Source organism: Schistocerca nitens, chromosome 5 (assembly GCF_023898315.1).
Source record: "Schistocerca nitens isolate TAMUIC-IGC-003100 chromosome 5, iqSchNite1.1, whole genome shotgun sequence".
In the NCBI taxonomy this organism is placed as follows: Eukaryota; Metazoa; Arthropoda; class Insecta; order Orthoptera; family Acrididae; genus Schistocerca; species Schistocerca nitens.
The window spans coordinates 306050429-306075268 of record NC_064618.1 but is presented as its reverse complement, the minus strand read 5'-3'; positions in this window follow the sequence as shown (position 1 = coordinate 306075268).

The window sequence follows — 24840 nt, the reverse complement described above, 5'->3', positions numbered from 1 at the left end:
GCAAGAGTAGAAAAAATCATCAAATCACAAAAAGTATATACAATATAGATGACAAGAGTGCACACATACTGCACTTCAAAACAAATCGAAAATGTCTTTAGTATTTTGACAACAAATGGCAAAAATCATGTCGACAAGTGACACAAGTGTACTCGCATTAGAGTTCAACAAATCGAGAAAAAAAATGTATAGGCCATGAACATAAATGGTGTTAGTAAAAAAATGATTTTCACTATTAGGATAGGAAAGGAAGGATTGCATCATGGTTGTAGCACTTTAGTTTGCACATAGCTGCACTGAAAGTCCATATCTTTCCACAGAATCACAACTAAGTGATACAATCTGCAGTTCCGTTCCCAGAAGTATTTATCAGCGTATCAAGACAGTGAAACGTCGTAGTAGTATTCCATACTATCATTTGGCAGTACATCAGGTACACCAAACAGTGGGACCAGAATAACGTCTTCATCGCTTACGGTGGTGGACAGCATGTCGTGTCAACACCACGCTCTTAAGAGGCGGCACACAGTGCTCCATAACAAAGTCTTGATTAGTGATTACATAAGTAGTTTCTTCGCCTACAGTGGTGGACAGCATGTCGTGTCAACACCACGCTTTTAAGAGGCGGCACACCAACGTAGAATTAGTGCAAAAACCAAATATAGTGCTCCATGATAATGAGGATGGACAAGACAAATGGATGTTACAATAATTTCAGGTAGTTAGGTCAGAAGGTGAAGGACATTAACTAACACACAAGTCTTGATTAGTGATTACATAAGTAGTTTGCGGTATCCATACTCTAGTCATTGAACATTTCTGTACCATGAATGTAGTATTACAGAAAAATGTTCATTAATTAATTTAAAGACAAGAGTGGTAATCAATCGCCATCAAGTATTGAGTATTACAAAACATGTTTCCTCATTCAAATGACATATTTACAAGTAACTATTAACATTCAGTGGCCTAGCAACTTTCGATTAGTACAAAATATTTATCATCATTCAGTATTAATATGGGAAGTCATCATTGAAAACACTAACAAAACGTTAAGTTACATTAATTATTGGCACTCAGTGGCCAGCAAGTATTGAATAGTATAAAACATTATTCATCATTCAGTATTCTTCATATCATTAAGAAATCATTAAAAATCAGTTAATTACAGTCATAGCCTTAATAATCATGGGCATAATAAGTAATTACATTAATTATGGGCACTCAGTGGCCAGCAAGTATTGAATAGTACAAAACATTATTCATCATTCAGTATTATTCATATCATTAAGAAATCATTATTAGAAAAATCAGTTAATTACAGTCATATCATTAATAAGCATGGGCATTATAAGTTACATTAATTATGGGCACTCAGTGGCCAGCAAGTATTGAATAGTATAAAACATTATTAGCATTAATAAGCATGGGCATAATAAGTACTCTCATTACGATAGATAGTGGCAATTATGTTTTGGTAACATTAAGAAGTCATTATTCAAGTGACATACTATTCAGAGCTGATCAGTGTTATTCAGAATTATCATAAACTAGTGACATTATCTGGGACTGTTAATACATTTTGTTTTTTCTGCTAGCAATGCATTGCTTTGGGTAATTATAAGGGAAAGCAAGAAGAAATAAGAGAAAAAATTGCTTCTAGGTTGTTCCTATAAATGAAAAGATTGTGTAACGTCATTCGTCATGAGTCAGCTGTAGCAAGGTTATCACATTTATAAATGATAGACACAAGTGGGTAAGAAAAATGCAAGTACTAGAACAGGTATAATAAGTAACAAGTTTAGTAAGTATCATAAAAAGCTTCTCCTGAAAGAAAAATACAAAATGGATTATTGAGCTGAAAGAAGAAACGCAGACTATGCTGAAAAGTAGTGAACTTCGAATTAACAGGTAGTGAAATGTGTATAAAAAATGTGTTCCATAGCTGTCCTTTCCAAAACCTTCAGTCATCCTACTACGCAATATAACACCTGCTGTCAAAGTAAACTGCAACAAATACTTAAATAACTACATAGCATAAATACATAACTTCAACATTATCCTCATCTGTAAAGAAAAACTTCATTATTCATATCATCATAACTTCATCATTATCATCACCTGTAAACAGAAACTTCATTATTCATAGTACCATATTCTTCATCATTGTTCATTATCAGCATTCATTATCATCTGCAAAAATCATTTCATTATTCATCACACAACTATTCCTAATCCCTAACATATTTCATCACTTAAAACTAAAATGTGTAGTTCTGTCTGACAGCTTGCATCAATCGCTTTGTATTCTGAAAGAAAAAATTAGTTAAGACTGCTATTCTGCGATGTGTATAATACATTCTGGTTAATGCTTGTTAATTCTGATCCATTTACTCGTCCTCATTAGCTTATTGCATCTTCTTTCGTTTATTCCATAGGTGAAATTCCCACTTCTGTTTAATTCATTTCCTGTACGCATCATTTATTTCTGAAATTGATGAACAAAGATTAATGTCTTGCATTTAAATCATATACCCATTAAATAGTGACTGGTTAATAGTGACACAATTAAGCATACAGCATAACATGACAGAAAACGTAATATGTCAAAAGCATAGACAGTGTTCAAAGGCAAAAAATGTACAGAGAATATCATAATGCAGCAGTAAAAAAAAAAGAAAAATGTAAAACAGTCACGATGTTGAGATATCATAGGGCAAAATGTCAAAGTCAACTGGTGTGTGTTATACCTTAACTCGTTCACAGTGCATACAAACAAAACTTGAAAACAATCGTACACACAAAAAAAAATGAAAAATGTCCACAGTCTGATGTGTAACGACAAGAAAAGCGACCTGTTAACCTTACCTTGCCGGGCACTTGCCAAGAAAAAATACGATAGTCATCATCAGTAATTAGTCATGTCAATATAATTGCATAAGTGGTCATAAAATGTGTAAACGGCCTCATAGCATGTTACATCGTAAAGTGGTTTCATTCGATAAAGGGTTTAATGTTTGACACATGATGGTTGCCTTTCGATTTTCTGGTTCTCAGAGTTTCGACGTGTACAACATTGGGGTGAGGAATGCTGCGAATCCGATATGGACCTGCGTATAGAAGTTCAAATTTACTGCACTTACCTTTTAATTTGCTGGATAAATAGTGTGTACGTACTAATATCTTCTGTCCAACGTGAAAGTCTCGGTGTCTACAAACCTGTTTTTGCTGTCTTCTCCGGCGCTCCGCGGCACGCCCGATGCCGTTCAGCGCAATATCAATTATTTCGTGGTGTCGCAATCGACGAGATGTAGGAAATGTTACTAATTCTTTGATTTTGTTTGGTGGTTCAACGTTTTTCAGTATAACAGACGGAGATAGCATAGTGGATTCATTTGGAATGGAATTAATTACATCTTGGAATGAGTGTATGTGTGTGTCCCAATTAACATGTCTTTTGTGGCAGTATATTCTACACAGTTTACCAATTTCTTTCATTAGTCGTTCACAAGGGTTCGAAGAAGCGTGGTACTTGGATATATAGATCGGAGAAATGTTTCTAGCTCGTAACATGCGTGTCCATATAGCAGAACGAAATTGTGATCCATTGTCAGAAATTACTTTCTTCACATGCCCTACATGAAATAAGAAATGCTTTACAAATGCTTGCGAAACAGTTTTAGCAGTAGCTTTGCGTAACGGAGTGAAGGTAACAAATTTTGAAGTGAGTTCAACAGCGACAAAGATGTAGCAAAAACCTCTATTAGTTCTCGGAATTGGACCAAAAATGTCTACTGCGGCCATATGTCTTAATTTAACAGGTACAATGGGATATAATGGAGGAATATGTGAAGTGGTGTCAGACTTAGCTTTCTGGCAAATTTTACATGACACTAAAACTCGTCGTATACGTTTTTCCATATTTGTAAAATAACAGTTCTGTCTCAGTATAAGAAAACATTTTCTGGCTCCGTAATGTGCGTAGCTTAAATGCGTGTACCAGATTAATTTGTTAACCAGTTCGTCAGGAATGCATAATAACCAATTGTTGCTGTCAGGATGAGAGCGGCGAAACAGAATGTCATTGCGTACAGTGTAGTGGTTCCTAATCGTAACATTATTCTTATCTTCCCAAAGGTGTTTAATTTGTTTCCACACGTTATCTTTGCTTTGCTCTCGTGCTATGTCCTGTAATGACGATGAAATAAAATTTTCAAAAGCAACTTGCTGAATGTACATGACGCTGAAATTTGCTTTGCAAAAGTTGGTTGCTACGTCTTGCTGATTGTTGCTGAGAGAACGAGAAAGTGCGTCTGCTATAACATTTTGTGTGCCGGGAATGTGAACAATCGTAAAATTAAATTCTTGTAAATACAGTTTCCATCTGCTTAATCTGTCGTGAGTAAATTTAGCTGAAAGTAAAAATTGTATAGCTCTGTGATCTGTGTAAACGGTGGTATGTCTGCCATAAAGAAAGTGCCGAAATCTCGTAAAAGCCCATACAACACATAATGTTTCTAGTTCAGTAACGGAATAATTTCGTTCAGCAGGTGACAAATGCGGCTTGCAAATGCGATGTTCTTAATTACTGTAGAACCATCTTCTTCAATTTCCTGAAAAATGTGTACACCTAAAGCTGTATTGGAACTGTCGGTGGCAATAGAAAAATTTCTGGTAAGATCTGGGTGCGATAAAAGTGGAGCATTCAACAAAGCATGTTTCAAATAACATTCTCGTGAACAAAATTCTGCGTGTCAATAAGTATTGCTTACGTTACTGGAATAGGCTACCTGTACTGTGTCTGGTCAAATTCTGTCGTACGTGCTGTTATTTACGGGACGATGCTGTGGTATTTTGACTATTTAAACTGCTCTGTTGTTTCTTACTGACATGTTACGCTATAGATGACACCTATTGTCTGCTTCATTCATGATTATATGTTGTTGCTGACATTCTTGCTGCTGAAAAGATCGACTGTAATGAAATGTACGCTGAAAATTGTGCTCGTTAATTTTACGTCTGTCATAATAGTCACTTCTATACGGCGCATTGCGATACGAGTCGAAATATTGTGTTTTCTGTACGTAGTTATTTCTCTGCTGTGAGTTACTATTTATTGTAGCTGGGACTATACGTGCACGCGGCGAAACATTAAAGTTTGGTTGACCTTGTGGACTGCATTGTTGGTTAGGTATGCTAAGCGGCTGACTTTCATGCTGTTGTAGTGAAAAACATCTATTGTTACCAAAATGTGGTTGCTGTTGCTGAAAGTTTTGATGATGTTGATAATGAGAATTTTGTCTGCTGTTAAAGTTCTGGTAGTTGTCGTTCCTAAAGCGTCTGTTATTTTTCCTATTGAAATTACGTCCCTGATCATAATTACTGTAAGTTTGTTGACCTTGGTTATTATACGAAAAGTTTTTATTTACAAAAGAATAATCAGATTGTTGTACTTCCAAGAGCTGTAACAGATCTCTGAATGCTGAAATATTTTCCTTTTGCTGACCGGTTAGAAGTGACACTCTTAATGACCGCGGTAATTTAGAGATGCATAATTGTATGAGGGCGGATTCACTGTACGGTTCACTTAGGTACTGGTTCTGTTGCACCATGTGTTCAAAAAATTGCGTCACACTGGGAAAATTGGAGTTCTCATAATTCGGTAAACTGATTAACTGATCTTTAATTCCGCGCTGTGTCGTCTTCGACCAATACGCTGATAGAAAAGCATTCTGAAATTCTTCTACTGTGTAACATTGCCTCGCGATCGGCCTCATACGAGTTGCCGGTTCGCCTTCCAAAAAGCTGCAAATAAATTCCAGTTTGTGTGTTACAGGCCAAGTCGGTGGAAAAGCAAAGCTAAATTGCTGGATCCAATCTAGCGGGTGAATCTGTGTTCTGTCGTTTTTAAACACTTTAAACTTTCTCACTGACAGAAAATGTTTGTAATCGAAATTATCGTCTCTGTGTGACGGAACAGGTTCATGGTTGTAAGAGAATCTGTTGAACTGTGATTGTTCGGAATCGTAGTCGTGTCCTCTTTGTGGATTACCCAAATTACACGCGTTGCGCGAATCTGATAAATGTTCGCAAAGTGGCGTCTGCTGTGATGCGTTATTAACCGAAATATTTTTCATCTGTGTTACTTCCTGTTGTAAACTAGACAATTTTCTACGTAAAGTGTTGTTAGATGAATCGATCTCATTAATCGTCTGCTGTAAATTTTGAAATTCCGGTGTTTGATTAAATGAAACCGGTGTAGTATCGTCTGATTTACTGTCATTAGTATTTTCAATGATATCAATACGACTGGCCAATTCATCACATTTTTCAGTCAGTATTTTAACCTGATCTTCGGTTTTAGTGTCAGTGGCCTTAATCTGTTTTTGCAATTTACGTGTAGTTTCGTTCAGTTTTGTAACATCGGAATCCTGTGTTAGTTCTAACTGTTCGAGTCTATCGGTCACTGATTGAATATCTACTGCGTGTGTATCTGTTTTTGATTTAAGATCCGAAATCTCATCACCTAATTCTGTGTTTGACTGTTCGATGGTATTAATTTTGTCGGACACTGTAGCAATATTGTTGTCTACGTATGTTTTTGCTTTCGCAAACATTTTACGTTTGTCTTCCTGTCTCTGAGCAGTGATTGTTTCCATAACTTGACGTTTGACTTTATTTTGATCCTCAATAAATTTGCGGAAACGCGTATCACTGTTTTCTATGTGAAGACTAAGACGTTCGTTAATTTGTGTGTTCTGTTGTTCGAACTTCGCATCAATCTTTTCATCCATTGTGCGCGAAAGTTCTACCGTCATTATTTTAAACTCGTCGCGTAATTGTGTAGCTTTTTCAGAGCATTGTTTCGCGACTGTACTGATTTCCGCTCTAAGTGTTTCTGTTGTGGCTGTTTGCATTTCTCTTAATTCATGAGCAACAGACCTAATTTCTTCGCTACTTTTTTTTGAACAAGCCTCAATTTCCTCGCGTAACTGTTCCTTAGTGTCATGACACTGCGCGGCAACGGCTTTAATTTGTTCACTAAGCTGTCTCGAATTGTTGTCTAATTTTTCATTTAACTGTCTGGAATTGTTGTCTAATTTTTCATTTAACTGTCTGGAATTGTTGTCTAATTTTTCATTCAACTGTCTGTTTTGTTCACTAAGTTGTTTGAAATCTTCACTCTGTTGTCTGACCTGTTCATTAAGTTGTTTGAGATTTACATTCTGTTGTTTGGACTCTTCACTCTGTTTGTCTTGTTTTTCAAGAACTTGTCGCAATAATGCCATGACTGGATCCTCAGTAACATTACCTATCCTATTATCTGTGCTGTTTAATGGTAGATCTGGAATTGTTTCGCTTTCTGTAACCATTTGGTTATTTTGAGATTTACTAAAAGGTTTGTCAGTCGGATGTGTACTGTCAGACATTATTTCGGAATTAAATAAATCCGGCGTACTTTGTGTATCCTGTTCTTTTTCATTTGAGAAATTTGTCTGTACGTTATTTAAATTTTCCAAACTGGGTGTGTTAAGTTGGGCAGCGCTCATTACAATAGAGCTCCCCGCGTCATCAATTGTCGTCAAATTAATAGAGGAGACAATTGAGTTCGTTTGTTCATCATTAAGGTAAAAGTCGTCATTAGCGGTTGGAACGCACTGACTGTTAGTGAACACAGCATTGTCATCACTACTCTGCGCGTCACAATTGCTATCGGTCATGTTTAAGTCGGAAATTTCATTCAAAATACCTCGCGATACACTATTCACAGTCTTTCGCGGCATTTTCACAATAGTCAAAATTATTCACAAAAACAAATAAGCACAATGCAAAAACAACACACAAACACAACAGAGCAACGAATTGCCGATGATCTAAGGAAAGAAAGTCACAAATTAGTAAAAGCGTTGCGCCAATTCTAATTATATCTAAGCAAATAAGAGCAGATATCTGATTGTTTTTCAAAAGATTCTCACGAAATACGATCCTGGACTGGGTGTCGCCAAGTGTAACCTCCCCACAAGATTTAGAAGTCAATACTCAAATGTTAATCGGAATAGAACCAAGTGTAACCTTCCCGCAAAAATATTAATGGCAAATACAATTAAATGAAAGCTCGCTATCTGACTCAAGTACAAGTTCCCATATTAATGGCAAAGACAATTAAATGAAAGCTCGCTATCTGACTCAAGTACAAGTTCCCATTAAATAATGAACGCTAATCCCATGATAATGAAACTGTAATGATAACCTAAACTCAATTCAACCGAAAAGTCGGTGTTTGCCCTGTGCGAAACGAGAATAAATTTCTTACCTTAGTGAAACTGCATGTCAAAATTCTGCTCTTATTGTTCTCTGGCGCTTGCATGAAAAGCATTGGAAGTACCTTTTAAAAATCTTTGTTAAAAGGAAATGGAAGGAAATTTGAATGATTGTCTCTAAAATTGCTTTTAACTCAAAATTATTATTGGGGGCGATTTTTGAAAGTTAAATTACAATGACTGTTCGTTACATTATCTGATGAGCGCAAAGCTGCATGATTATTTATTTAAATAAATTATACCTCGTCCTGAATCTCGACCATTGCGATGCCGACGCCCGCCGACTGCTCTCCGCTACTGCTACTCACAGACTCCTAGCACTACTGAGGACTGACTACTGCACACTGACTGACTGCTCGCTACTGCGAGTCGAGCGCAACTGCTCTGGTCAGAGATTCTACAATGTCTCAGCATCGCTGCCGCACAACATACGTGTTTCAATGTACTCAGGTGATTAATGTAAAAAGGTTTCCAACGCGATTATGGCCACAGGACGGCAGTTAACAGACTTTGAACGCGGATTGGTTGTTGGAGCTAGACGCGTGGAAATCGTTAGGGAACTCAGTATTCCGAGATCCACAGTGTCAAGAGTGTGCCGAGAATATCCAGTTTCAGGTATTGCCTCTCACCACAGACAACACAGTGGCCGACGGCTTCACTTAACGACCGAGAGCAACGGCATTTACGTAGAGTTGTCACTGCTAACAAACGAGCAACACTGCGTGAAATAACCGCAGATATCAATGTGGGACGTGCAACAAATGTATCCATTAGGAGAGTGCAGCGAAATTTTGCGTTAATATCCCCTGGCAGCAGACGGCCGACACAAGTGCCCTTGATAACACCCCAGCACCTGCAGCTCGAGACCATATTGGTTGGACCCTAGATGGCGGGCAAACCGTGGCCTTGTCGGATGCGTTCCGACTTCAGCTGGTAAGAGCTGATGGTAGGATTCGAGTGTGGCGCAGACCACACGCAGCCATGGACCCAGGTTGACAACACGGCACTCTGCAAGCTGGTGGTGGCTCCGTAAGCTGTGTGTGCGTGGAGTGGACAGGATCCTCTGTTCTAACTGAACCGATCATTGACTGGAAATGGTTATGATCCGCTACTTGAGGACCATTTGGAGCTGTTCATGGACTCGATGTCCGCAAACAACGATCGAATTTTTAGGTCACTGCGCCGCATTGACTTAAAGAACATGGTGGACAATAAGAACGAATGATTTGGCCGCCCAGATCGCCCGACATGAATCCCATAGACAATTTATGGGACATAATCGAGAGGCTATTTCTTGCACAAAATCCTGCACTGGCAACACTTTCGGAATTATGGACAGCTATAGAGGCAGCATGGCCCAATATTTCTGCAGGGGACTTCAAGGGACGTGTTCAGTCCACGCCAAGTCGAGTTGCTGCACTACTCCAGGCAAAAGATGTCCGACACGATATTAACAGGTATACCATGGCATTTGTCACCTGAGTGTAAATGAAAGATTAATAATGTTCTCCCTCTGCACTGCACAAGTGGGCGACGGCAACGCTCGGTGACCCGTGGCCTGGGTCCCAAACGAGCACTAGTAGTTTTATGGTGGGATACTTTTACCTCCGTCGTTGCAGTGCTCATGAGATAGTATAACGAAAACGAGACAAATAAAAAAAAGGTAAGCTGTTCATTATACCGTCAGTAATTTTAATGACTGTTAATACACTTATCTCACTGGGAGACAAGACGGACGGCGCCTTCACGAAAAAATGTCTGCGGTTGCCCACAGAAACATGATTGCATGCGTGCACCTTTTCCTCCGGAACAAGACGACGGCCACGAATGTCTTCCTTCAGGACTCCAAAAGGAAGGAAATCGCATGGGAACAAATCGAGGCTACATGGAGGACATGTAGGGGCTTCCCAGCGAAACTTCTACAGCATAGTTGAAACAATATTGCCAACATAAGCTCAGACTTCATCCCGCAACGGAATGAAACAGTCTGTAAACACTCCTGGGCGTTTGGGCTTGATGGTGCGCTTCAATTTTTGCAAAGTGCCCACGTACCGCTGTGCGTTAATTATGGCGCCGTGCTGAAGAAAGTCAATGAGCAGTGGGGCCTTGCAAGGCAAAGAAAAAGGTTATCATGACTTTCCCGCAGCTGCCGGTGGGTGGAATCCGGGTACATCCAGTGCTGGCTTTGACCCTTGCTCTCCGGCTCAAAATGATGACACCATGTTTCATCTCCCGCTACAGTATGGGACAAAAAACAATCTTCTTCATCGCGATACAGTTCTATGCACTGCAGAGAAATCGACATTCTGTTTAACTTCCTCTCCTCCAAAAAAATGGTTCAAATGGCTCTGAGCACTATGGGACTTAATATCTGCGGTCATCAGTCCCCTAGACTTAGAGCTACTTAAACCTAACTAACCTAAGGACATCACACACATCCATGCCCGAGGCAGGATTCGAACCTGCGACCGTAGCAGTCGCGCGGTTCCGGACTGAGCGCCTAGAACCGCTAGACCACCGCGGCCGGCTCCTCTCCTCCGTCAGGCTGCGGGGAACACACTGCGAGCACATTTTGCGGAACTCCAGATGCTGTGTCACGATGTGTGAGAGGGGCCGTGACTGACGTGCAACATGAGCCGAATGTCTTACACCGTATGCAGTCGGTCATTTCTGACGACAGCATCCACCGCGGCAACGACACAACGGGTCTGTCCTGGCCGGCTGCTGTCTTTCAATAACAGCCGACCTTCTCGAAACGGTTTATTCCACGCACGCGCATGTGACGTACTGTGTTCGCCATACACAGCAGAGATTCAGGCAAGAATTTCAACTGGTTCAAATGGCTCTGAGCACTATGGGACTTAACATCAGAGGTCATCAGTCCCCTAGAACTTAGAACTAGTTAAACCTAACTAACCTAAGGACATCACACACATCCATGTCCGAGGCAGGATTGGAACCTGCGACCGTAGCAGTCGCGCGGTTCCGGACTGTAGCGCCTAGAACCGCACGGCCACCGCAGCCGGCCGAGAATTTCACTTCTTGACACTCCATCTGTAGTCAAAAACCACAAAACACCTCGCTGTCCCTCTTTCCCGGCCTCCACAGTGAAGTCGGACGCACACACGATTCTTTGACCTCACGTGGAGCATGCCCAACAGACTAATGGTACAGCAGTGAGGGTCGCTCTGTTTCTTCCTGATTTCCAGTAGGGGGCACTTCTATGCACACCAAGCTGTATTACTAAAGCCCGCGTTATGCTCGATATATAGCCTGCGCGTTTTCATTTTATACGTGGTAACAGTTTAACACGGAGGGAATGGGTGCTGTTATACACTAAGCGTCAAAGAAACTGGTATAGGCATGCGTATTCAAATACAGAGATGTGTAAACAGGCAGAATACGGCGCTGCAGTCGGCAACGCCTAAATAAGACAAGAACTGTCTGGTGCAGTTGTTAGATCGGTTACTGTTGCCACTATGGTAGGTTATCAAGATTTAAGTGAGTTTGAACATGGTATTACAGTCGGCGCACGAGCGATGGAACACAGCATCTCCGAGGAAGCGATGAAGCGGGGATTTTCCCGTACGACCATTTCACGAGTGTACCGTGAATATCAGGAATCCGGTATAACATCGAATCTCCGACATCGCCCAAGCCGAAAAAAGATCCTGCAAGAATGGGACCAACGAAATTTGAAGCGAATCGTTCAACGTAACAGAAGCGCGACCGTTCCGCTAATTGCTGCAGATTTCAATGCTGGACAATCAACAAGTGTCAGCGTGCGAACCATTCAACGAAACATCATAGATACGGGCTTTTGGAACCGAAAGTCCACTCGTTTACCCTTGATGACGGTACGACACAAAGCTTTACGTCTCACCTGGGCCCGTCAGCGCAGACATTGGAATGTAGATGACTGGAAATATGTTGCCTGGACGTTCGAGTCTCGTTTTAAATTGTATGAGGGGGAGCGGATGGACGTGTACGGGTATGGAAACAACCTCATGAATCCATGGACCTTGCCTGTCAGCAGGGGACTGTTGAAGCTTGTGGAGGCTCTATAATGGTGTGGGGCGTGCAACGTAGACTGATGATATCGTCTGCTTGTTTCCAAGTGAAGAGGAAGGGAGAAATGATAGTGGTACCACAAATACCCTCCAGCCACACATTGTAAAGCCGTTATCCCATGAGACGTGAAAACACACGTGAATGAGGAGCTGGTGACGTCACAGCGTGGAATTCTACGTTGCGCTACACTGCGGAGCGGAAAATGAAAAATCTGGCGTGTCAGACTTTTGCCTCGTGGACAGGAACTTGGCCAATGAGATGAGACGTCGTTTTCCGTCACAAGCGTAACATAAGAGCCGCCATACTGAGTGGCATTAAATATCCTATTTGGTTTTTCTTTCCTGTAGATTATGTGGTAGGTCTGAATATAAGCTGTTTCTAAGCATCAGCAAATTGAGGATCTCTCGAAAACGCGTCGTTTTAGATATGATTTGTTATAATAAAATAACAGGAAACTACATATAGGTAGGTAAAGGTTTCCTATGGTTGTCGGTTTAGTGCTACAGCTTGTGTGCCAAGAAAGTACGAGGTCCGTTCAAAACATTCCGAAACGTTGTCCACAGAATGTTTCTACGCTTACCTTTTACTTATTGTGCATGGTCTCCTTCAAAATACTATCCTCCACAATTGATATACCGCTCCCAATGCCGTTTACAATTCCGGAAGCAGTCTTGATACGCCTCTTGCTAGATCACGATAAGCGCCGCCTGTGATTTTTCCGTTATTTCTTCTGTCGTTGCAAATCTTCGTCCTTTCAACGGGATTTTCATTTTTGGAAATAAAAAAAAGTCCGTATGTGCCAGGTGCGGAGAGTACGAAGGATGAAGCAGCACATTGATTTCGTTTTCGCCGGCTGCTGTGGACGAGTGCTTCTAGGCGCTTCAGTCCGGAACTGCGCGACTGCTACGTTCGCAGGTTCGAATCCTGCCTCAGGCATGGATGTGTGTGATGTCCTTAGGTTAGTTGGTTATAAGTAGTTATTAGTTCTGGGGCACTGATGACCTCATCTGTTAAGTCCCATAGCGCTCAGAGCCATTTGAACATTTCGTTTTCTGTGTGAATGTGCAGGTGCGTTATCGTGATGCAAAAGCCATGAATTGTCTCGCCACATTTCAGGACATTTCCTTCTTACATTTTCACGGGCGTTGCAGCACATTCCGATAGTACCGTCGATTAACAGTTTGTCCCTGTGGCACGAATTCATGCTGAACTAATCCTTCAGCCAAAGAAAACTATCAGCATGGCTTTGACATTTGACCTGACCCGTCTAACTTTTTTTTGGTCTTGGAGAAATTCCATGATCCATTGTGAAGACTGAGCCTTGGTCTCGGCATCGTAACCGCAGACGCACGTGTCATCACCAGTTATGATTGTCTTAAGGAACATCTCGTTCTCATTTACGTGATCCAATAGCTCTTCACAGGTTGTGAGGCGAAGGTCTTTCTGGTCTTGACTCGTGAGCCGTGGAATGGACTTGGCGGCAACACGATGCATCCAAAGAGGCTATGTCTGGATTTCATGACATGATTCAACTGAAATGTTGCATTCTTCTTCAATCTCAGTCAGTCTTCGTTTGGCGACGCACAATTTCGTTGACATTCTTCACATGAACGACGTCGGTAGACGCCGAAGGGCGTCCTGAAGGAGGATCCCCTTTAACTTGAGTCCGCCATTTTTAAATCGAGTGTACCATTCGTAACACCAAGTACGACCGAAGCACTCATCACCGTAGGCATCATTTGATGAGTCTCTGTAAAGATTTTCTTGAGTTTCACGCAAAATTTAATGCAGACACGTTGCTCCTCTAACTCTGCCATCTGGAAAATTCCAAACTTTGCGACACAACGTTCCACTCAATACAGCACTGAACAATAACTAACAGATATACAACAATGAAATTTGCGGCGGTTACACATTAAACACAAGCGTGTGCAGTGACGTCAACCGCATTTCGGTCCAACCCACCATTGACGTGAAATTACGAATGTTATGGAAGTTTCCAAACAGATCTCGTATACTGTTTCAGTGCTACAGCACAACGATGATGCATAACAAATGTGTGCCATTTGCATTTAAATATCAAATAATGATATTTGTAGATGCGGTCTATAGACACTGTGCACCATATACGGAGAGCTCGTTTCCATGTCGAAGCTGCAGCGCATTTGATAGCGTTGTGAGCCCATGCGCAGGTTTTCGTCCACCACCTTCAAGTTTTTTTCACATTTTCTTTTCTAAAAGATTTTGGGTCTTTCTTATTTATTTAATAGAAGTATTATCTCAAAATTCGATGTTATTTATTATAAATAATGTATTTGCTGCAGTTCTTGGTGCAAAGTTAATTTCCCCCTGTGGCTAAAAATTTTAAAGTGAGTGCCATTCTGTGTCTGAGAGTAAATAGGAGCTACAAATTGAAAGTTTTTCTGTTATGAAACTGCCTGTAATACATAAACACACACACACATACACACACACACACACACACACACACACACACACACACACACACACACACACATATACACTCCTGGAAATTGAAATAAGAACACCGTGAATTCATTGTCCCAGGAAGGGGAAACTTTATTGACACATTCCTGGGGTCAGATACATCACATGATCACACTGACAGAACCACAGGCACATAGACACAGGCAACAGAGCATGCACAATGTCGGCACTAGTACAGTGTATATCCACCTTTCGCAGCAATGCAGGCTGCTATTCTCCCATGGAGACGATCGTAGAGATGCTGGATGTAGTCCTGTGGAACGGCTTGCCATGCCATTTCCACCTGGCACCTCAGTTGGACCAGCGTTCGTGCTGGACGTGCAGACCGCGTGAGACGACGCTTCATCCAGTCCCAAACATGCTCAATGGGGGACAGATCCGGAGATCTTGCTGGCCAGGGTAGTTGACTTACACCTTCTAGAGCACGTTGGGTGGCACGGGATACATGCGGACGTGCATTGTCCTGTTGGAACAGCAAGTTCCCTTGCCGGTCTAGGAATGGTAGAACGATGGGTTCGATGACGGTTTGGATGTACCGTGCACTATTCAGTGTCCCCTCGACGATCACCAGTGGTGTACGGCCAGTGTAGGAGATCGCTCCCCACACCATGATGCCGGGTGTTGGCCCTGTGTGCCTCGGTCGTATGCAGTCCTGATTGTGGCGCTCACCTGCACGGCGCCAAACACGCATACGACCATCATTGGCACCAAGGCAGAAGCGACTCTCATCGCTGAAGACGACACGTCTCCATTCGTCCCTCCATTCACGCCTGTCGCGACACCACTGGAGGCGGGCTGCACGATGTTGGGGCGTGAGCGGAAGACGGCCTAACGGTGTGCGGGACCGTAGCCCAGCTTCATGGAGACGGTTGCGAATGGTCCTCGCCGATACCCCAGGAGCAATAGTGTCCCTAATTTGCTGGGAAGTGGCGGTGCGGTCCCCTACGGCACTGCGTAGGATCCTACGGTCTTGGCGTGCATCCGTGCGTCGCTGCGGTCCGGTCCCAGGTCGACGGGCACGTGCACCTTCCGCCGACCACTGGCGACAACATCGATGTACTGTGGGGACCTCACGCCCCACGTGTTGAGCAATTCGGCGGTACGTCCACCCGGCCTCCCGCATGCCCACTATACGCCCTCGCTCAAAGTCCGTCAACTGCACATACGGTTCACGTCCACGCTGTCGCGGCATGCTACCAGTGTTGAAGACTGCGATGGAGCTCCGTATGCCACGGCAAACTGGTTGACACTGACGGCGGCGGTGCACAAATGCTGCGCAGCTAGCGCCATTCGACGGCCAACACCGCGGTTCCTGGTGTGTCCGCTGTGCCGTGCGTGTGATCATTGCTTGTACAGCCCTCTCGCAGTGTCCGGAGCAAGTATGGTGGGTCTGACACACCGGTGTCAATGTGTTCTTTTTTCCATTTCCAGGAGTATATATATATATATATATATATATATATATATATATATATATATATATATATATATATATATAGGGTGAGTCACCTAATATTACCGCTGGATATATTTCGTAAACCACATCAAATACTGACGAATCGATTCCACAGACCGAACGTGAGGAGAGGGGCTAGTGTAATTGGTTAATACAAACCATAAAAAAATGCACGGAAGTATGTTTTTAACACAAACATACGTTTTTCTAAATGGAACCCCGTTAGTTTTGTTAGCACATCTGAACATATAAACAAATACGTAATCAGTGCCGTTTGTTGCATTGTAAAATGTTAATTACATCCGGATATATTGTAACCTAAAGTTGACGCTTGAGTACCACTCCTCCGCTGTTCGATCGTGTGTATCGGAGAGCACCGAATTACGTAGGGATCCAAAGGGAACGGTGATGGACCTTAGGTACAGAAGAGACTGGAACGGCACATTACGTCCACATGCTAACACCTTTTTATTGGTCTTTTTCACTGACGCACATGTACATTACCATGAGGGGTGAGGTACACGTACACACGTGGTTTCCGTTTTCAATTACGGAGTGGAATAGAGTGTGTCCCGACATGTCAGGCCAATAGATGTTCAATGTGGTGGCCATCATCTGCTGCACACCATTGCAATCTCTGGCGTAATGAATGTCGTACACGCCGCAGTACATCTGGTGTAATGTCGCCGCAGGCTGCCACAATACGTTGTTTCATATGGTTGTAGGCGCATCACGGTACACATTCTCCTTTAACGTACCCCACAGAAAGAAGTCCAGAGATGTAAGATCAGGAGAACGGGCTGGCCAATTTATGCGTCCTCCACGTCCTATGAAACGCCCGTCGAACATCCTGTCAAGGGTCAGCCTAGTGTTAATTGCGGAATGTGCAGGTGCACCATCATGCTGATATCACATACGTCGACGCGTTTCCAGTGGGACATTTTCGAGCAACGTTGGCAGATCATTCTGTAGAAACGCGATGTATGTTGCAGCTGTTTGGGCCCCTGCAAATGAAGTGAGGACCAATGAGGTGGTCGCCAATGATTCCGCACCATACATTTACAGTCCACGGTCGCTGTCGCTCTACCTGTCTGAGCCAGCGAGGATTGTCCACGGACCAGTAATGCATGTTCCGTAGATTCACTGCTCCGTGGTTTGTGAAACCCGCTTCATCGGTAAACAGGTAGAACTGCAACGCATTCTCTGTTAATGCCCATTGACAGAATCGCACTCGATGATTAAAGTCATCACCATGTAATTGCTGATGTAGCGACACATGAAACGGGTGAAAGCGGTGACGATGCAGTATGCTCATGGCACTACTTTGACTCAGTCCACTGGCTCTCGCAATGTCCCGTGTACTCATGTGTGGGTTCATGGCAACAGCAGCTAACACAGCAACTGCACCCGCTTCTCCTGTGACGGGCCAGTTACGGACCCGTTTGCGTGCTATGACCATACCTGTTGCATACAGTTGGCGGTAGATGTTTTGCAATGTGCGGCACGTTGGATGCTCTCTGTCCGGGTACCGTTCTGAATACACCCTGCAGGCTTCAGCTGCATTTCGTCGACACTCGCCATAGATGAGTATCATCTCCGCCTTTTCAGAGTTCGAATACACCATGGTCACAGTTCCTACAACACTACACTATCACAGACGTCTGGTAACACGGTGTACTACAGTTGGTCTGCGTGCGGAAACGAATGCAGAATAACAATAGCAGCAAGCGCTACATGCGGACACTGCGACAGCTAGACCAAACCACAACAGTGCACTACAGCCACACTCGTAAACACGGTCGTCATCGTAAACATGTCCCTGCAGATGCTGCTCTCCGGCCGTTGCCCGTGTTTGTTACAACACGCAACTGAAAGTCGGAGGTTTCAAGCGTCAACTTTAGGTTACAATATATCCGGATGTAATTAACATTTTACAATGCAACAAACGGCACTGATTACGTATTTGTTTATATGTTCAGATGTGCTAACAAAACTAACGTGGTTCCATTTACAAAAACGTAGATTTGTGTTAAAAAACATGCCTCCGTGCATTTTTGTATTAAACAGTTACACTAGCCCCTCTCCTCACGTTCGGTCTGTGGAATCGGTTCGTCAGTATTTGATGTGGCTTACGAAATATATCCAGCGGTAACGTTAGGTGACTCACCCTATATATATATATATATTAAAGAAGATACCGGCGGAAATTTTCCAGTCGTTGGAAACCCGCTACTTATCTCTTCACAACTCATGAGCTCACAACGCTATGAATATCTTTATCAGTGATAGAGGGCCGCTTCGAAAAAATTCTTCTAATTCCGTCATGAAGCGAATTTCGATCTTGAAATCTATGTGAAGAAGTACGTAATTTCAGAGTTGTGTTAGTCAGTGCAACATCGCGAATATAGACATTAAGCATGCGCAAACTGACATTAGATATTACACCATTATTACAGGGTGTTTCAAAAATGACCGGTATATTTAAAACGGCAATAAAAACTAAACGAGCAGCGATAGAAATACACCGTTTGTTGCAATATGCTTGGGACAACAGTACATTTTCAGGCGGACAAACTTTCGAAATTACAGTAGTTACAATTTTCAACAACAGATGGCGCTGCAAGTGATGTGAAAGATATAGAAGACAACGCAGTCTGTGGGTGCGCCATTCTGTACGTCGTCTTTCTGCTGTAAGCGTGTGCTGTTCACAACGTGCAAGTGTGCTGTAGACAACATGGTTTATTCCTTAGAACAGAGGATTTTTCTGGTGTTGGAATTCCACCGCCTAGAACACAGTGTTGTTGCAACAAGACGAAGTTTTCAACGGAGGTTTAATGTAACCAAAGGACCGAAAAGCGATACAATAAAGGATCTGTTTGAAAAATTTCAACGGACTGGGAACGTGACGGATGAACATGCTGGAAAGGTAGGGCGACCGCGTACTGCAACCACAGAGGGCAACGCGCAGCTAGTGCAGCAGGTGATCCAACAGCGGCCTCGGGTTTCCGTTCGCCGTGTTGCAGCTGCGGTCCAAATGACGCCAACGTCGACGTATCGTCTCATGTGCCAGAGTTTACACCTCTATCCATACAAAATTCAAACGCGGCAACCCCTCAGCGCCGCTACCATTGCTGCACGAGAGACATTCGCTAACGATATAGTGCACAGGATTGATGACGGCGATATGCATGTGGGCAGCATTTGGTTTACTGACGAAGCTTATTTTTACCTGGACGGCTTCGTCAATAAACAGAACTGGCGCATATGGGGAACCGAAAAGCCCCATGTTGCAGTCCCATCGTCCCTGCATCCTCAAAAAGTACTGGTCTGGGCCGCCATTCCTTCCAAAGGAATCATTGGCCCATTTTTCAGATCCGAAACGATTACTGCATCACGCTATCTGGACATTCTTCGTGAATTTGTGGCGGTACAAACTGCCTTTGACGACACTGCGAACACCTCGTGGTTTATGCAAGATGGTGCCCGGCCACATCGCACGGCCGACGTCTTTAATTTCCTGAATGAATATTTCGATGATCGTGTGATTGCTTTGGGCTATCCGAAACATACAGGAGGCGGCGTGGATTGGCCTCCCTATTCGCCAGACATGAACCCCTGTGACTTCTTTCTGTGGGGACACTTGAAAGACCAGGTGTACCGCCAGAATCCAGAAACAATTGAACAGCTGAAGCAGTACATCTCATCTGCATGTGAAGCCATTCCGCCAGACACGTTGTCAAAGGTTTCGGGTAATTTCATTCAGAGACTACGCCATATTATTGCTACGCATGGTGGATATGTGGAAAATATCGTACTATAGAGTTTCCCAGACCGCAGCGCCATCTGTTGTTGAAAATTGTAACTACTGTAATTTCGAAAGTTTGTCTGCCTGAAAATGTACTGTTGTCCCAAGCATATTGCAACAAACGGTGAATTTCTATCGCTGCTCGTTTAGTTTTTATTGCCGTTTCAAATATACCGGTCATGTTTGAAACACCCTGTACATTCTATTTGAAACCGAAAAGGGGCCGAAAATTCAGTTGAGTTAGCGAATAACTTCTATTAAAATGTATTTCAGAGCATTATGTAGTATTTCTCTACCAGCATTTCACTATTCAAAACATCCACGAATCCAGAATCTTCTTCGCGATTTTCTCCGCCCTTCTTCGACAATCACTAACAGAGCTAACACAGCTATTCTAGGCGTGTCCATTTTCGTAAAGTAAATGTGTGGTTTGCGAGCCGAATATAACCGACAGCGGCCGCTGGAGAGTGCAAATCACATTCACTAGCTCGTCCATTGTGCCGACGGTGATGACTCTCGTGAGATCTGATGTTCCGTCCATGTCCACGTCCACGTCAACGTTAGCTGCCTCGTCCCGTGTGAGGACGACTTCAGCCGTCGGAACATGGGACGAGGGAGTTAACATTGACGTGCACGCAGACGGAATATCCAACGTCACGAGACACAGCGCCGTTGGCACACAGCATGAGTTGGCTAACACAATTTTGCGCTCTCAGCTGTCTCAAGCGGCAGTTGTTGGTTTTATTTGGCTCACAAATCATACAGTTTGTCCACGATAATGGACGTGCGTTGAATTAAAACGCACATTACCTTCCTTGACGATATGCCATGTTGTTCTGTCTGTAGCATACATGAATAAAAACTTCGATAATTATGAATGTGTAATAAGACAGAAATGGAAGATACATGTCCACACGGTAAGGACATCAGATTATATAAGTTTATCAAATGAAAGAAACGTACTCCCGACTGAAAGTGCACTTACACGGAAGAGCCAAAGAAACTGGTACATCTGCCCAATATCGTGTAGAGTCCCCGCGAGCACGCAGAAGTGCCGCAACACGACGTGGCACGGACTACACTAATATCTGTAGTGCTGGAGGGAATTGACACTGTGGTTCCTGCAGAGTTGTCCATAAATCAGTAAGAGTACGAGGGGTTGGAGATCTCTTCTGAACGGCGCGTTGCAAAAGCATCTCAGATTTGCTCCATAATGTTCATCTCTGGGGGGTTTGCTGTCCAGCGGAAGTGTTTAACTCAGAAAAGTCTTCCTGGAGATACTCTGTAGCATTTCTGGACGGCTAGGGAGTCACATTGTCCTACTGGAATTGCCCAAGTCCGTCGAAATGCACAACGGACATGCATGGATACAGGTAAACAGATAGGATGCTTACGTACGTGTCATCTGTCAGAGTCGTACCTAAACGTATCAGGGGCCCCATATCACTCCAACTGCACAAGCCCCACACCATTACAGAGCCTCCACCAGTTTGAACAGTGGTTCAAATGGCTCTGAGCACTATGGGACTTAACTTCTGAGGTCATCAGTCCCCTAGAACTTAGAACTACTTAAACGTAACTAACCTAAGGACATCACACACATCCATGCCCGAGGCAGGATTCGAACCTGCGACCGTAGCGGTCGCGCGGTTCCAGACTGTAGCGCCTAGAACAGCTCGGCCATCCCGGCCGGCGTTTGAACAGTCCCCTGCTGACATGCAGGATCCATGGATTCACGTTCACCCGCTCGATACAATTATAACGAGACTCGTCCGACCAGGCAAAATGCTTCTAGTTATCAACAGTCCAACGTCGGTGTTAATGGGCGCAGGCGAAGCGTAAAGCTTTGACCGCACGTCCTGCAAGGACGGGACCAACGACGACTGAAGAGAATCGTTCAACGTAACACAATTGCTGCAATTTCAGTGCTGGACCATCAACAAGTGTCAGTGTGCAAACCATTCAACGAAACATCATCCATATGTGCTTTCGGAGCTTAAGGTCCACTCGTGTACCGTAGATGGCTGCACGACACAAAACCTTATGCCTCGCCTGGGCCCGTCATTGGACTGTTGATGGCTGGAAAGAAGTTGCCTGGTCGGACGAGTCTCGTTTCAAATTGTATCGAGTGGATGGACGTGTACGTGTATGGAGACAACCTCATAAATCCATGAACCCTGCATGTCAGCAGGGGAGTGTTGCAGCTGGTGGAGGCTCTGTAATGGTGTGGAACGCGTGCAGTTGGATTTGTGTGGAACCCATGATACGTCTAGATACGACTCTGACAAGTGTCACGTACGTAAGCTTCCTGTCTGATCATCTACATCCATTCATATCCATTGTGCATTAGAACGGGCAATTCCAGTAGGACAATGCGACTCCCCATACGTCCAAAATTGCTTCAGAGCAGCTCCAGCAACACTCTTCTGTGTTTAAACACTTCCGCTACTCACCAAACTCTCCAGACATTAACATTATTGAGCATATGCGATTTTAGTCTTTCCCGGCGTATTCCACTGATGAATTCTTCTCGGGTTATCAGCCGAGTGGTGGCGTCGTCTCGTCGCAACGTTGCAATGAATTTCGTACCCATCATCTTCGCCAGAAGAATTAATCATTATTGAGCATGTTTGAGATGCCTGGAAACGTGCTGTTCAGAAGAGATCTCCACCCCCCTCTCCCCCCCGTACTCTTACGGATTTATTGACAACCCTGCAGGATTCATGGTGTCAATTCCCTCCAATACTACTTCAGACATTAGTCGAGTCCATGCCGCATCGTGTTGCGGCAGTTCCGTGTGCTCGCGGGGGCTCTGCGCAATATTAGGCGGGTGTACCAGTTTTTTTGGGTCTTCGGTTTGTCAGCGAAACAGAATACTTAGTAATGAGAGGTGATGGAAGGCATATAGGAGAGTCGGAAGAAACTATTTAAGCTGTACATCAATTTGAATACTTGTATCCATTATCCATTCCTCTGAAAGCTGTGAAGCAGCTGTGTAACGCAAGACCCTTCAGGCAAGGGAAATAATTAAGATGTGGATTTCTTTGGAGTAGGGCAGTATCAAAAGAAACAATGAAGAGGATTCTGCGAATACTAGTTGGAAGCTTTCTAACCAATGGAGGAAAAGGGTGGACCCTGGAGGAGCGGCAGACAAAAAGAATGCAGTCAGTAGAGTTGAATGGTATATGGAGGGCAGCCAGGATGTTCAAAACTGAGAGGAGATGAAATGAGGAAATTAGGGAGGTAGTGGATACGGAACACTCATTCGCGCAAAGAACTGAGAGTAGAGCTCTTCAATGGCATGGCCATGTACGGCGAATGGAACAAAGACGATGGCCGAAAGCACTCCTGGAATGATCGCCGTCAGGAATAAGGATGCGTGGACAGCCGAGATTGACATGAAGAGCGGGAGTAATTGGAATGATGAGGAAGAGAGACCCGAAAGAGGAAGACTGCTATGAACGTGAAAGATGGCGAATGGGAACATAGGGCAACTGATGAAAAGTGGAGAAATCCTTAAAAGTAAGTAAATTTACTCATTAATTGTAAGAAAGATTGAAACTCAACATACTGTTGCCCCTGGATGTAGTTAGATAGCCAACCTGTAACTGCAACCGTGCACTGTGTTACCCGTTTAATAACATAAATACGGAAGTTCTTTGTCTTTGTGACGTCTCCATGGCACAGTCTGGTCAACAAAATACGAACTCTTACTTAACAGTTTACTCCAGACGACGACCACAGACGAGGTCGCTGAAAGGTTGAGTTTACAAGTAAATATGATGCGGCAAGCAATCCGAGAAACATTCATCCCAGAAGGTCACCGTCAAAAACTGCGTTCTAAAAGCTCTTAGTGTTCACACTTTTGAACGTTTTCGGCGTCGATGGTTGTTTGTGGCATAAATCCATTGATGCTCTCTTGTTTTCGGGGCCAAAATTGTGAACCCAGCTTGCAAAAACTTCGAGTTCATGACGGCTTTCACTTTTTATTGAAATGGCAGCGCCCTGTCTTACTACCAGCTCTAATGGATGGCGTGGTTTAATATACGAGGGACGTGCTGAAAAGCGATGCCTCCAAACTTCTTATTCTGCTCTCAGTATCGGTTGAGGTTTTACACGTCATGCATATTACTAGGTCGACTTTCCCGTTTCGCTGGCGCAAGCTGCAACAATCGGCCGCTAGAGGGCTCCGAATTGCAGTGTGCAACATGGCAGTGTGTTACGTTAAGTATGCAGGTGCATGAGAAACTGCGCGCTGTAACCTTGTTTCTTACAGTAGAAAAAGCGCCTCCAGTTGAATTCCATAGAAACATGAAAGTGGTGTATAATAATGATTGTACCGACAACATGCGGCGCTGGGTCATTCTTGGTCGTACTGAAAGAAACAGTGGTGCTAACCTCAACGTCTGTGGCAGATAACAGAGTGGACGACCGCGAACGTCAACCGTCGTGACGAAATCGGGTTAATCAACTCATCAAAGAAAATCGTTGGATAACACAGAGACAGTTCTCAGGTAACAGTGGCAAATCACTAGAGTTGGGGGTTGTTTTGGGGAAGGAGACCAGACATCGAGGTCATCGGTCTCATCGGATTAGGGAAGGATGGGGAAGGAAGTCGGCCGTGCTCTTTCAAAGGAATGAGGAACTTAAGAAATATTTTTTTTATTTTTTATACGGTT